The 13,964-nt window shown below is 41.5% G+C and overlaps 1 protein-coding gene across 8 annotated transcripts in view; it reads right to left on the bottom strand.

Moving 5' to 3' along the window:
- Positions 1–13,964, bottom strand: part of SNX10 (sorting nexin 10) — a 92,910-nt gene that overhangs the window by 45,287 nt on the left and 33,659 nt on the right. The window contains exon 1 of one of the 8 annotated variants that reach the window (XM_079150708.1): positions 2,037–2,054. The exons of 6 other annotated variants lie outside the window; for them this stretch is intronic. The gene's annotated coding sequence lies outside the window, so the exon portion shown is untranslated. Of the gene's footprint in view, positions 1–1,673; positions 1,692–2,036; positions 2,055–13,964 lie in introns of those variants that run through there. One more of the 8 variants, XM_079150709.1, reaches the window with a different exon arrangement.

The raw sequence follows: 13,964 nt of genomic DNA, 5'->3' as shown, positions 1-13,964 counted from the left end.
GGATCCCACGATTTACCCATCCGACGGACGTCTCTTACAGTCTCATATGCCCATCTCTCCTGTGATGTCCCCGAGCTGTAGGAAAGAGTGGGATGGTACGTAAGGACCTTTTTCCTAATTATATGAAGCACTGCAAACAGAATCCACACCAAAAGTAAATACAGATGCATGTTATGCAACCTAAAATCACAACTTTTTGGGGGGATGCGGGTATCAGGGATTGAACCCAGGGGGTCTTAACTACTGAGCTACATCCCCAGCCCTCCTGAGCCGCTGGGATTACAGCCATGCGCCACCGCGCCTGGCCCTAAAAGGCTTGCACAGTGATTCAAGCAAGAATCCTAGAAGTTGTCGTTGACTCTTTTCTTTTCCATCCTTTCCAAATCCAATTGGTCACCAAGCCCTGACGATCCTCTCTCCTAATGCCTAAGTCAATTCCCTTTTCTAAGCCTCCTATGCTGCTGGTTGTTCAAGCATTACACATTTCTCTTCTAGACTCTGATTTGTTCAAGATCTTCCATTAACTGTGGGACAGGCCTCTCCCACAGGCCTTGGAGATAAGCATTTATTTTTAATACAATTTTAGTTTAAAAAGAAAAACTACTTGTAGCATTTTTCAAACTAAGTCTTCAAATATGAACCAATGAAATGCCCTCTGTGTGGCTCACTACTACAAGGTATACAGAAGTCAGTCAAATATAAATTCATGTTTGAAAAATTTTAGCAGAAAAAAATAGTAAAGAGCAGATCCTGAAAATGAAGATTTAACGATTCATATTGCTTTGGGAAAGACAAAACAGAACAAGCCTGCAGAGCCAGCTAAACAAGGCCTTAGGTCATTTTGAACCGGGAGGATCCTGATCTTAACAGCTACAGGAAAAGGGCACCATGAGCCTAGGAGTGCTTCTTGAGTTTCTTTCTTCATGAGACTCTAGGGAGAAAAATGGCCACCCTTTCCAGGGTTCCCTGCTTGATTACAGCCATTCTCCAAGGTCTACTCCTCGATGCCTTGTAGGACCCCAGAATAAAAGGGAAAACCTCCAGCAGTCTGAATCTTACCACAGGTTCTTAGGCCTATGACCAAGATTTTAAGACCCACAGTCAAATGGGGAAAAGAAAAACAATGCAGTAAACTTTTCATAAAGCTGAAATCTCTCAATTTAAAGGACTCAACTTTTTTTCTTTAATTTTATTTGTTCTAATTAGTTGTGTATGACAGTAGAATGCATTTATACATTTTCAAAAATCATAAATAAATGGAGCATAATTTCTCATTTTTGTGATTATACAGATTGTAGGGTCACATGGGTCATGCAGTCATATATGCACATGAGGTAATAATATCTGTTTTACTCTACTATCCTTCCTACCCCAATACCCCCTCCTCTTCCTTCACTCCCCTCTACTGAATATAAAGTAACTCTATTCTTCCTAAAGGACTCAACTTTATTCTGAGATTATACTTTTGGGGAGGGGGTACTAAAATATTCTTTTATAAAATGACAGGGCACATATCTGATAAGGGTAGGCAGGTGTTTATCTCTTTTATATGAAAATCAAAAAGTCAGCTATCTTGTATAAGACCCCCAATCTTCTTTTTTAAATCTTAGCAATGCAAGAATTCCACAAATCTGAGTGCACCCCATCTCAGCAGTCCCCGAATCCTCTCCGACATGTGGATTCTGACAGGGTTTTCCTGGGTCCTTCCTGTATCAACTCTAGTCTGGTAGTACTGGGTGTCTGGAGTGCCTCATTGAGGCAGGGCATGCTCAATCAGCGATGTCTGACATGGCATTGAGGAGCGTGGGAAGGACGTGGGAGATGAAACAGAGGAGTGACATGAGCAACATATCTGACAAAGAGCACCCTGGCTTAAGACATGCCAGAGCCCAAAGTTAAAACCACTTGGTAAAGTATAACCGAAAAAACTTAATGACTCACACAGTCCCTTAACTAAAACATTGTCATTGAACACAGAAGGGAGAGGACAACAAGGTCACGAGGGTGCCCAGTGGTCAGCAAGGCTCACTCACTACCTCCTGGTCCGTGATTCATTTCATGCCTCAAGGAAACCCCAGGCATCTGTCCATGCTGAAGCTGTTCCTCCAGGCTCTAAATGACACCTGGAAAGAATGCTTGGCCCAGCCACACTGACCAGGAAAGGCTCGGCAGGAAGGAACCACAGAGCTGACCAAAGGAAACAAAACCGAAGGCAATCTTTTTCAAAGAAAGCTAAACTGGTGATCTCCTCAGCAATTCAAAGTCCAAAGATACTGCAAGAAAACAAATGCGCTTGGGAGCAAAAGCCAAGACTGGGAGCAGAGTTGGCAAAGAAGAGTTCTCCATGAAGTACAGCTGGACAGAAGCAAGATTCAAAGTTAGCAAGCTCTACCTTCACAAGTTTGGAAATGACAAAATCTTTGAGAATCATCGCCCCCATGGATAGCTCTGCTGAGGCTCAGGGCTCTGAGCTACCTGCTGCTCCGCCTGCCTCCCAGAAAAGGAAACAGGCATGAAGAATCCATCTGAGACAGGCCCTCACATCTGGATGCAGGGTTACTGACTCCAAAGTCTAGAGCTTACATCCCTGATTCAAGGAAGGAATCCTGCAGAAAGACCAGCCCCGGGGGGCAAAGCCACCTGTGTAAGAGTTTACACAACACTGGGGCAAACCAAGTGCCTATTAGTAAGGAAATGATTAAATCAAGTAGGACCCAGGCATGGAACATCCTGTAGTTCACAGGAGAGGGAAATCTTACTGCTGAGATGGGAAGGCGTCCAGATGCAAGAGTAGAAACAGTTAACTGCTAAACCACTGTAGGGTGACTCCACTGAGAAACAAGTAGACATACTTACCTGCTTACACTTACCCAGAAAAAGATCCCAGGAGAGGCTGGGGATATAGCTCAGTTGGTAGAGTGTTTGCCTGGCATGCACAAGGCCCTGGGTTCAATGCCCAGCACCACAAAAACAAACACACAAAAAAACAAGAGATACTTGCCAAGGTGAACAGATTGGGGGGCGGGGTGGAGGGACTTTCATGTTGCTACTTTATACATTCTTGGATGGCGGGCAACTTTTAAAAATACGTACTACCTTTTTATTTAAAATATAAATAAATAAATAAATACAAATAACATCTACATACATAAAAGGAAACAGAGGCACCTTTGCTCCTCTTTTGCTAAATCAGGAAAACCATTTACTAAAAGAGGAAACAGCCTGGGGAAGTGAACGCCTGGCTTCCTCCCCATAGCAGTTTTTGACATTTCTCCCCGCTTTAGCTGGCACATCAGGTTGTAATTTCTTTGGGGTGTTTTTTTGGTTTGTTTTTTTGTTGTTGTTGTTGTTTTTTTTTTTTTTTTTTCAGTTCGGATCAAAAGCAACACTTAATTTTTGAAGCAGGACTGTCATTCAAAGAGCAAACCCAGATGGCCCAGAAGTGGAAGTCTGGTGGTATCAGTCACAGACAGCCACAGCTTCCAACTCTACCCATCCTGCCTTCGCCCTCTTGGAATATATTATTTATTTACTACTTATCCTCTCCTTGCTTCCAAATGGGATTGAAGCAGTCCCCAAATGGGTTTAAGGCAATGAACAACAGTTGACCTGGAAAAGTTAAATTGCTTGAACAGGAAGCAAGGTGCAAAAACGGCAAGAAAGATTTTTTTTTTTTTTTCACCAAGATGAAACTGAAAGCAAAGATGGAAGCTCTCCTGGCCCTGCTAAAACCAAAGCCAAAGCCAAAGTCAGAACTTTGAAGACCAAGAAGGCAGTGTTGAAAGGTGTCCACGGCCACAAAAAGATCCTCACATCACCCATCTTCCAGGGGCCCAGACGCTGCAGCTCCAGAGGCAATCCAGGTGCCCTCGGAGGAGTCCACAGGAGAAACAGCTTGCCCAAGATGTCAGGATGCTCTCCCGACCACAGTCAGCCAGGAAGAAGGAGGACAACGACACACTTGTGCTCACTGAGGATGTTGAGGTCAACAGGCACTAGATCAAACAGGCTGTGAAAAAGCCCTGCGAACTGATGTGGCCAAGGTCAACACCCCAATAGCCCTGGTGTAAAGAAAAGGCATAGGCAGGGCTGGCTGCTGATTGTGATGCTGACATTGCCAACCAAATTGTGATTATCTAAACACCAGCTGGCTAAGTCTACGTTTTACTTCAACATTAAAAAGAAAGGAGCTGCATGTAATCCCAGCAGTTCGGGAGGCTGAAGCAGGAGGACTGCAGGTTTGAAGCCAGCCTCAGCAACTTAGCCAGGCTGCAAGAAACCTAGTGAGACCCTGTCTCAAAATAAAAAGGGCTGGGGATGTGTCTCAGTGGTTAAGCGCCCCTGGGTTCAAATCCCAGTACCAAAAAAATAAAAATAAAATAAACAAAATAAAAAAAGAAAGAAATGGTAAGAATGAGGTGAAATCAAAATGCTATTTTACACAGAAACTCCTAACATTGCAAATGCATATTTAATTTTTGGTTGATATGCACTAGAGTTCCTCAATGTATGTACTATAAATCCAAAGTTTAAGACAATCAGGAAAATAACCCAGAGAGACAATGCTATAATATCCACTTCTATTGATTCAGTAAGTAAATCTAAATTCCATAAACTTCCTCATGCTCTCCAGGGGGCCTGACATTTTTCAAAAGCCACTCTACTAAACAGATAACTATAATAAATCTTTTGACATATAACCTACCTTACTCTACTGACATGTTTGATCATCTTCAGTAGCTACCTAAAAAGCAGCATCAAAATGGTCAGAGTACTGGTTTGGAGTCATTCACATCTGGGTTCAAATCCTAACTATGCCATCAGAGTTGTGTGACCCTGAACAAATTACTTAACCTCTCTGAGCTTCAGTTTTTTCAAGTGAAGACAAGGATCTTAACAGTGCCTACTTCATAAGGTTGCTATAAGAATTAAATCACCTAACATGCTTAAAAGCAAAAAGCACTTAGTTCATGTAATAAAAATCAAGTATGACCACTGGCTAAATTCTTGGTACCTTTTTCTTCAAAATGTAATGACAATGGAAGGTGCAAAAATTGTGTTATTCCTGGGCTGAAGGTGTAGTTCAGTGGTAGAGCATGCGCTTAGTTAGCATGCATAGGACCCTGGTTCAATCTCCAGCTCAAAAAAAAAAAAAAAAAATTCTATTATTACAATAAAAAATTGGATTGGATACTTGCGTATACATGTATATCTCCATGAATGAGAGAGAAAAAAGTAAGAAGTGGCTGGGTGTGTGGCACATGCCTATAACCCCAGCAGCAAGGGAGGCTGAAGTAGAAAAATTGCAAGTTCAAAGTCAGCCTCAGCAATTTAGCAAATCCCCAAGCAATTTAGTGAGGCCCTAAACAACTGAGTGAGACCTTGTCTCAAAATAAAAAAGGCTGGGGATGTGGTTCAGTGGTTAAGGGCCCCTGGGTTCCATTCCTGAGCATAGTTTTTCTCCATTCATTCAATCAGTTTAAGTGTGAATGGGGAACCTGTGACACATCATTACTACGATGGAGGCTAGAGATCTAAATAAACAAGTCGTGAGGAGAAAAAAGAAAAAAAAAAAAAAGTAAGAAGCGTCTTTTTTAACAGATGCACAGGGATCTCTGTACATTTAGTCATAAGAAAAAAATACACAACTGCAAATAATGTAGAAAAAAATTTTGGCAAAAAGAGCATTAGTATTGGTATAGAAAGTGTAACAGGGATTCACTTGATGCTTTAACTTACAAGGTTTTGAAACTTACATAGTTTTTTTCTTTTTCCTTCTCCCTGATCTTCTTTTCCCTAAACTTCTCCCTGATCTTCTTTTCCCTAACCTTCTCCTCCCTGATCTTTTCCCTGATCTTCTCCTTCCCGATCTCTCCTTCCTAATCTCATTTTCTCTGAATCACCTCTTAAAAACCCCATTCCCCATGATGGGCAGATCAGCCTTTGGGACAGGAGTCCCCTGTGTTTCTCCTTTGCTAGCAAAGCAATAAACCCTCATTTTCCTTTTTCTCAAAACCATGTCCTCATTATTGGATTGGCATTGGGGGCAAGGACCAAGCTTTTGGCAATAGAAAGTATGCATTAGCCTGTTACTCATGATGGGCTGCCACCAGGAATGTAGAAAATGCAATGTCATTCCATCGTGTTTTAAATTCTAGTATATTTCAGATATATTAAACTGCTTCTAAGAAAGCCCCACTCTGAATGTGACTTCACACCAATGACTACATGAGAACTTTTCCCACATCTTAAGATGCTAAGGACTCTTGGTCTATTCGAAGACCATCATGAAATCTCCCTTCAAGCCTTTTTTTTGGTCCTGGGGATTGAACCCAGGGACACTCCAACACTGGGCCACATCCCCAGTCCTTTCTATTTTTTATTTTGAGACAGGGTCTCACTAAATTGCTTAGGTCCTTGCTCAGTTGCTAAGGCTGGTTTTGAAGGTGCAATCCTCCTAACTCGGCCTCTGAAGTCACTGGGATTACAGGCATGCACCACCACACCCAGCTTTTATTTTTTATTTTGAGACAGCATCTACTAAGTTGCTTCAGGCCTTGCTAAATTGCTGAGGCTGGCCTCTAACTTGTGATCTTCCTGCCTCCGCTCCAGAGTTGCTGGGATTACAGGTGTGCACCAACGTGCCTGGCTTCAAGCCTCCGTTTTTCAAGTGAAGTATTCTTAGCTATTTAATAACTTTGGCTAAAGAATAAGAGAAGATATAAGTAATGTCTTTGTGAATTTTCCAGTAATAGGAATGGATAACACAAACAGTAACAAAAGCAGCCAGCACTGACTTACCAGTCAGCCCCAAACTGAGCATGTACATTGCTTCCTTTAATCTCACAACTTCCCTATTTACAGAAAAAGACAGTAAGACTTAGAGAAGTTGAAAAAAAAAAAAAATGCTATAAAAAAATAAAATGAAAATAAAAAAAAAAAGACTTAGAAAAGTAAAGTAACTTGCTCAAGGTCACCTCCACAAGGACCCCAACTCACTCAAGGGCAATGCTGGAATTCAAACCCATCTGTCATTAGTTACCATTACTCACCTGCCAGACACACCTCAATTATAAAGCTCACTAATGCAAAGGAGATCACCCTAACTCAAGGAGGACAAATCCTGAGGTACACTTCCCTTGCACCATCTTTCTCTGTATCTCTGATCACAATGCTATTTTACCCACATTGAATATTGGGTCTACCCCCCACCACCACCAAACTGCAATCTCCAAATGGACAACTTCTCCTCACGACTCTTGTTTATTTAGATCTCTGGCCTCTATCATAGTACTTGGTGCATCACAGGTTCCCCATTCACACTTACACTGATTGAATGAATGAAGAAAAACTATGCTCAGAAATCACCCACCAGTGGCACACACCTGTAATCCCAGCGGAGGATCTTAAGTTCAAAGCCAGTCTCAGCAAAATCGAGGTGCTAAGCAACTCGGTGAGATCCTTTCTCTAAATAAAATACAAAATAGGGCTGGGGATGTGGTTCAGTGGTCAAGTGTCCCTGAGTTCAATCCCTGGTACCCCCCCAAAAAAGGGTATGGAGGTGGGAAAGATGGTGGAATGAGACCGACATCATTACCCTACGTACAAGTATGATTGCACAAATGGTGTAACTCTGCATCATGTACACCTAGAGAAATGAAAAGTTGTGCTCCATTGTGTACAATGAGTCAAAATGCAATCTGCTGCCATGTACAACTAATTAGAACAAATAGAAATCACCCGCAGGTTAGGGCGCTACACTAATAAAGCACAGGCCCCAGGATTCACCCATGTGTGGGCACAATGCCAGCTGAGCAGAAGGGCAAGTGAATGCCCAGGCAAAGGTCTTCCTGCAGACTTGAAGGGGATCTCAAAGCACAAAGCTCACAGTGGTGACACAGGGCAGTATGTTCACCTTCGAAGGAGGGCATGCGAGGGATGGTCTCAGCCACCAACTCTGGGGCCATGCCTGCTTAACCTCCACATGCCTAGTAACTTCATCTGTAGACCCAATTAACTACAGAACCTATCACTATGTAATTACTGATGAACAAATACATGAAAAATACCTTAGACTAAAGGCTAATGTATTTTTTAAAAATATTTTGTTTTAGTTGTAGGTGGACATAATACCTTTATTTTATTTTTATGTGGTGCTGAGGATCAAACCCAGGGCCTCACGCATGCTAGGTGAGCGCTCTACCACTGAGCCACAACCCCAGCCCCAAGGCTTGCTCTTAATAAGCACATAATAATTACTAATTGTTAATAATTGTTACTAGGTTAAAGAAAAAAAAAAAAAAAGAATTCCTGTGTGTCATTTGTTTTTTCCACTGGACCAAAAGGATTTCTTTCCCTCTGGTCTCTTAATACAAAGCAAACCTTATAGTTAAAGGATAATGTGATTACACCAATGATTCATCATTCTCAGCAATAACCCTGCATTTCTCAACAATCTCGGGTAACTTTCAGGTTTGAAATCATGTGATTCTAAGCTAATTTACTTCTTAAGCTGGACCCCGAATCCAAAAACCTGCTGTGAAGGAATAAGATTCCATTTTTTTACTCTAAGTAATACTTGTGTATTAAGTACACAAGTAAAAAGACACAGTCTAAATATAATTTGATACAAACATCAAAATCTCAAATTTGACAGCTTCAAATCTATCTGTAAAAAAGGCAGCATCTCTTTTTACAATTGCTTTCCTAATAGAAAAAATAAACTCACTTGATCTTGGATTTTATGAGTTATCCTACAACTAAAAATACTATCAAACATTCTGTGATAAAAAAAAAAAGTTACAAAGACATTGCTGATACAAGGGGCGACATTTTAATGTGAACCTGTAAAAGTATGAAGTCGAATTCCTGGCTATGATAATGGCACTCAGGTTATCCGGAAGACTGCTTTGTATCGAGGTTGGACTCCTACACACAAATGTTCCCGTGATCCTATCTACAGGTCCTTCTGTGCACTCAAACATACAAATTACTTACTCTTCATCAACCCAGTTCACACAATTTTGTTTGAATTGCTTTCCTAATCCATTTTGCTTGCTTATTTTTTTCCCCTTCTTTTTTGGTGGTGGGGATTGAACCCAGGGCCTTGTGCGTGCTAGACAAGCACTCTACCAACTGAGCCATATCCCCAGCAACCTGGCTTGCTTTCTTCCATTTTATTTCTCTTGCTCTTTGAATCAGTGATTCTCTTCCTCTCATATCTTTTTTCTTAAAATACTTTAGGCAGAATCACAAGCAGTTCACAGGCTATGTTTTTGACACTCAACTATGAAAGTGAAAGCAATTGGAAATAAAGGGAACTGTAGGACAAAAAGAGTTATTCAATCTCAGTACTTCACAACAAGTCCTCATCACAGGGGAAATACCCCAGGGTTTTACAGCAATATGATTTAAGCAAGTCACACAGAACCACCACATAGTATCTGTCATAACATAAAATACTGAACCAGTAGAAGCACTAAGTCCTTTCTGAGAATGGACTAGCTTCTGAAAACACAGCCCCTTAAACAAACCATGGCAGTCCAGCAAAACAAAAAAGAAATAACTTTTTTAAAAAGAAAAGTATATGTGCTACCTGCCCTTCAAGTTCTTGAGGGCTCAGGATCTGCTTCTAGTCGGATGAGCAGGCTTGATTTCATAATTTTTTATTTTTTTATTTTTATGCCCCATGGAAGAGTGAGCCTTAAGAGGAAGGAGAAGAAGGAGAAAGCGAGCTTTTGTTACATTAATGTTTAGGCAAAAAGCCAACAGCCACACTGGTTTCAAATTGACCTAATGCCTAAATCATCTACTCCTTTGCCGTCTTTATAGGCATACAATTTCTCTGAATATTGTAGGTCCTCCCATGGGGGTGAAACAACCATGAAAAGACCAGGTAAGCAAATGCTTAGCCAAGAAAGGTGTTTCAGGCACAGTGTGGCGACCGATTATGGGACAAAAGACCAGTTTACAGATTCCAGCAAGATCAAGTTCATGTTATATCTGCAGCTAACAACCTGTGTCATACACTGAACAGTTTGTTAAGGCACTGAATAGTGTGTTAAGAGGGTAAATCTCGTGCTCTTACCACAATAAAATAAAGTTTAAAAGAGAAAAAAAGAGAAGATTAGTTAAGCAGCTGTTTTCCAGTGTGCCCTCAGGGATAGCTGAGAATGAGAAATGCCAGTACTCCAAAAATGCGATAAACACAGATGCTGCCCATCTCATACACACACACACACACATGCCACTTCCTTCTTTGGCCAGCTAACTTCAACATCCTAATTCCTTTGTAAGTTTCATGTGGTTTTTAACCTGTAAAAGATACTTTTTAACATCTGATTTTGTCCTTGCCTAGGAGATGCATGCAGCATGGTATACAACAGAATAAAATGGGAAAAACCCTCAAGCTCATTCTCTCCAAGAACCTGAAGATTCTAGTAACTCCTGTGCCCAAGAACCAGTTCTACATGCCAAGTAAGAGTCCAGAGACACCCAAATGGCCACCAGCACCACACAGACCCAGGCCCACCGGAGGCCCAGTCACCTGTGACCTGTTGACAGCATAGGCTGAGGTTTCTGCTCCTCTCTCTACAGGGACACAGAAGCAGGTAAGATGGGTGTACAACTTGAGGGACCCCATGGGTGTTCTCCCTCTAGGTAAACAGCCCTGGGGGTTGAGCACCCACAGTGCACCAGATGGCAGCCCCTGACTCCATGCACCCCTGGGGGTGGCGGTGGATCTGCTGACCCGAATGCTCCATTCTCTCTGGCAACCCCTGCCTCATGTGGCTGCGGCAAACATCAACAGCAAATGCACAGCCCTTGGGATGGCCAGCACCACTGCAAACGCTTCTCATTAACTCATCCACTCCACACAGCAGCCTCCGAAGGGACACTGTCGGTATCCCCGCTTGAACAATTAGGTGCAGAGAGACAATGTGCCTTTCTCAAGGACCCACTGCTAGGACGAGGTGAAGCCAAGATTTAAATCCACTGTCAGCCACAGAGTCTCTGCTCGCCACCCACAAGCTGCACTGTCCCTCACAGCACCTCTCAGACCACCTGGTCCCCCCGGCCATCCCTGAGCCCCTTGAGGCCAGCCTCCTGCAAGTTTCTAGGCCACACTCCACATTTGCCTTGCCTCGTGCGAGGACACTCCTCGATTTGTCTCCTCACCGAGATTAGAAGGCTCATAAGAACAGGCCTTCATCTCCACATCATCTCTGTATTGGCTTCCTATTGCCACTGTAATAAATTGCCACCAACCTGGTGGCTTGTAACAACGTGCATTTTATTTTAACCAGGGATTGAGCCCAGGGGCACTTTAACCACTGAGTCACATCTCCAGTCGTTTTTGTTTTGAGACAGGGTTCTGCCAAGTTGCTGAGGCTGGCTTTGCACTCATAGTCCTCCTGCCTCGGCCTCCCCAGTTGCTGGGATTACAGGCGTGTGCCAATGCACCCAGCTTACAACATGCATTTCTTAAGTCAGAAGTCCGACATGGGTCTCTGCAGGCTACAGGAGGTTCCAGGGCAGAATCTGTTTCCCTGCCTTCTCCAGTTTCTAGGGGTGCCCACTTTCCTTAGCTTGTGGCCCTTCCTTCATCTTCAAAGCCAGCAATTGATCATCTCTGTGACCCTTCCATGGTCACATCTCCCTCTGACCACAGCCAGGAAAGTTCTTTTTGAAGGACTCATGGGATTAGATTGGACCAACCTGGATAACCCAGCCAAAGTCCCTTTTTTTTTGTTTTTTGGTACTGGGGATTGAACTCATGGGCACTTTACCACTAAGCCACATTCCCAGTCCTAATTTGTATTTTATTTATGTAGTTGCTTAGCACCTCACCCACCATTGCTGAGGCTAGCTTTGAACTCACAATCTTCCTGTCTCAGCTTCCCAAACCGCTGGGATTACGGGCATGCACTAGCGTGTCCGGCGTAATTTTTGTTTTTTTTTTTTGTTTGTTTGTTTTGTTTTTTTTTAGTTGTAGATGGACACAATACCTTTATTTTATTTATTTATTTTTATGTGGTGCTGACGATCAAACCCGGTGCCTCACACATGCTAGGCAAGCACTCTACCACAGAACCACAACCCCAGACCAAGCAAAGTCTCTTCTGCCAGGGTCTCATGTATTAAAATGTGAACATCTTGGGCTGGAGTTGTAGCTCAGTGGTGGAGCACTTGTCTGGCATGTGTGAGGCCCTGGGTTCGATCCTAAGCACCACATACATATAAATAAATAAATAAATAAATAAATAAATAAATAAATAAATGTCCATCAACAACTAAAAAAATTTAATTTTTTTTAAAAATCACAGTAAATCAAAATTCTTCCTCTCTTCCTGCCTCCTAGTCATTTTTATATCCTCCCAGAGATATTTTATGCATATGCAAGTAAACAGTAGCACTGCATACATTTCTTCCTGTTCCTCCCGCTTTTTACTTAACAATGTAGACTGCTCCACATCTCAGACCACTCTCTTTCCCTTTTCACAGCTGCATACTATTTCACTGTGCAGATGTACCATAACTGATTTCAAAGTTCCACCCATCATTCTCATGCTAGATCAACAGTGCTCCATGAATACTCGTGAGTGAAGCTAAGGAACTTTTTTTTTTCAGTAAGTGGAATTTCTGGATTAACTGCATGTGGATTAGTAACTCTGACAGATATTGGCAAGGTATCCCTTGCAGAAAATAGTTGAATGAGTTGTTTTCCCATATCTTTCCTAACATGATCAGTTTTCAAAAAAATTTTTCCCCTTGCCAATCCCAGATAGATGAAAATATGGTCAATTTAAGTGAAATCTAACTTATTTTTTTCAATTATGTGTGAGATGAAGCACTCTTCATATGTTTAGGAGTCACTAACTTATATAAATTATTTGTTCTTATCCTTTGATCATTCTTACAGTTTTTATTTGATTTGCAGGAGTTCTTTTGTGATAGGGAAATTAATCCTTAAGCCATAATATACTTTTCTGGTGTGTTTTAGGTAATGAATTATTTTCCTTATGGCATCTAGGTTTTGCACCATATGTAAAAAGATCACACCTACCCCAAAGTTAGGAAAATTGTTCCCTTTGATTCTTCGAGAGACTAGTCATCCATACACAGTGAAAAGTCCTATTCTATGGGCATGAATTACACTCTGGCCATAATGTGTTATTGGCCACAGTATATGGAAACTAAATTTAATTTTCTTAGTAACTTTTATTTTGTGAAAGTCTGCAGTTATAAACCATCATCCCTTGGGCTATGGTTGTGGCTCAGTGATAGAGTGCTTGCCTGGCACATGTGAGGCACTGGGTTTGATCCTCAGCACCACATAAAAATAAATAAATAAATAAATAAATAAATAAATAAAGGGTATTTTTAAATAATAAATAAAATTCTGCTTACTGAAAAAAAAGTTCCTTAGCTTTACTCACGAGTATTCATGGAGCACTGTTGATCTAGCATAAGAATGATGGGTGGGACTTTGAAATCAGTTATGGTACATCTGCACAGTGAAACAGTAAGCAGCTGTGAAAAGGGAAAGAGATGCAGCTGTGAAAAGGGAAAGAGAGTGGTCTGAGACCTGACGAGACAGGCAGTATAAGACTTATGTGTCCTATTTTGCCAGAGAGGTTAAAATCCTGCCCAAAGCTACACAGTGTGGTGAACACTCAAACTCAGAACTTCTGAATGTCAGAAGCCATTCTCTCTACCTACCCCCCCAGCTGCCTCTTTTTTCTTTTTCTAAGGCTGACATTCATTTATTCACATATATTATATATATACACATATATATATTTACAGTTATATACACATAAATACATATGTATATACATATATATGTGATTTTTTTATTGTTTGTTCTATTTAGTTATATGACACACTGCCTCTCTTAACAAAAACATCCCTATGCATTAAAATCTTCAGGTGATCTCTGGAGCCTTTTCCAAATAATGTCA

The sequence above is a fragment of the Sciurus vulgaris genome (genome assembly GCF_902686455.1).
Source record: "Sciurus vulgaris genome assembly, chromosome: 8".
In the NCBI taxonomy this organism is placed as follows: Eukaryota; Metazoa; Chordata; class Mammalia; order Rodentia; family Sciuridae; genus Sciurus; species Sciurus vulgaris.
The sequence above is the reverse complement of the archived record's forward strand: the minus strand, read 5'-3'. Positions and strand labels throughout refer to the sequence as shown.